The following is a 2,058-nucleotide window of genomic DNA, read 5'->3' as shown; positions in this document are numbered from 1 at the left end:
CAAGGCACTCTCACGCCCTATAAGGCACTCTCACGCCCTAAGACCTTGCATATTTGCAATATGCTTTTTGCTACTGTACTCACTAGGATTGATTGCTCATAATCTTTTTTTTCTACATTTAGATGAGTAGTTACACTGACTGCCTGTTGGACATGTAAACAAATAATTAGGCAATAACTACAAGTAACGGAAATAAAAGAAATCTCATCAGTTGGCTTGCTCTTAGGGAAGTACAGCTCAATTTTACAGCTGTGAACATTATGGCTATTTTACAGCATTTACTCATATATCCTGATTGTTCTGTGGCTAACAGCGTAGAGTCCTGTGTCATAACAGCCTTTAAGTACTGGCACAGGATGACTCTGAGGAAATAATGATAGCAATCTAAAATGTGACTAACTAGTAAAATTTGCCCTTTGAACTTGCTGAGATGTTAAATTGGACTCTTCCCTTTGATAAGTTATTGCTGCTCAGATGAAATCAAGGACCTGTGGCAATTCAAAGGAGCTGAGAATTCTTCCCATTGTATTCAAACAATGGGAGGACAGTTCTTAACATTAACATAAACAAATACGTGCTTCATTTCAGAAGAAAGAAAATTGGATGAAATGAATCATCCAACATAAACTCCTGCAAAGACAAATGATATTTTAAAATTTCTTGCATAAACATGTAAAAGAATACCTGTAGCAACAGTATAGGCACCAGTTTTGGACAAACTGGGTATATATATATGTAGCAACAAAACTAGCGATGACACTTCATACTTTTTAACGCCTTTCGTCACAAAGTACATTACCAAACACTTAATTATTTGAGCCTTAGAACATGTCTAAAAGACTGTTATACCATTGTACAGATTGTACACAAAGATTAAATGGCTTGGGTTAGGCCACACAGCGAGTGAGTAGCAGAGCCAAAAGGAGAGCGTGAGTATTGGCTTTAAGCCCCTTGCTCTAACTACTGGACTTCTCTTCCTTGATACTTAATTCCCATATTGCTTCTCTAATAGAACTACTGAAACTATTGAGCACTTGATATAGTGTGAAATCAGACCGGTCCTGTTTCTCTCTCCTGTCTCCTTTACAGCATCACAAAATACTTTTATTGCATTTTTAGGGGCCTGATCTTATGAATTGCCTCAGGTTGCCTAGCTCTGGTGGGGGAGCAGCCTGACATCGTGTTGCTCCCATCCCCTGTCCCCACTATAGAACTGCTGGCTGCTGTTGCTGCTTTGCTCTGCTAGCTTTCTTTATGGCTTCAGTGTTATGCCCTTAGCTCTGTTGTGTGAGTGGCTGGAGTAATCTGTGCCTAAATAATTCCAGCTATATGCTAGTTAACGTGAAACAGATGTTTCCCAGGCACTGGCAAAAGCCTTCATTCCTGCTGTTCCTGTAGTTTACACAAGCAGATGTTCAGGTAACTGACATATTTGCTAGTCACAACCTTCCTTTGACTTTTGTGCTGCAACTTTTGTGTATATGTGCTCATGTGCATGTGAACAAGTGAGGGAGGAAGAGGGAGGAAGTCAGAGAGTGGGTAGCAGACCATTGAGGAGAGAGAATAGCAGTACTCTGTGCATCTGCTGCTCTCAGCAATGAATGAAGTGAACGCTGCTCTTCTGCGCTGCCTCTAGGGTATCCTGTAACTGCCAGATACAGCTCAGTGGGAAATCACTCTCTTAACTAATTCCCGCAGGCTGCTATGAGCGCTCACTTGCTACACTGCCCTATGTTATCGACAGCGTTGCATAGGTTCCCTTTCCTGTGACTTGAATGACTGTTTTTTAAACTCTCTGTATTTCATGCCGCTCCCTGTGTGTCCAAAAAGCAATATAAAATAGCATTAGCAAAGCCAACCTGACGTTCATGAAATGAGGAAAAACAAACAAGAAGAATAAGGTAAAAAGTCCTGAAAGAGTGTCCTGCATGTTGCCTCTTTGTACTATAGAAACTGAGGGTGTGACCGAACATTCAAACCACCTACACTGCAGAGATGCCACCCAATCGCAGTTCTGCTTTGCAGAACTCCTCCCCTCTCATTTTGGCTAGGCAGAGT

Source organism: Struthio camelus, chromosome 2, assembly GCF_040807025.1.
Source record: "Struthio camelus isolate bStrCam1 chromosome 2, bStrCam1.hap1, whole genome shotgun sequence".
NCBI classification, from domain to species: domain Eukaryota; kingdom Metazoa; phylum Chordata; class Aves; order Struthioniformes; family Struthionidae; genus Struthio; species Struthio camelus.
This window is presented reverse-complemented; position numbering follows the sequence as displayed.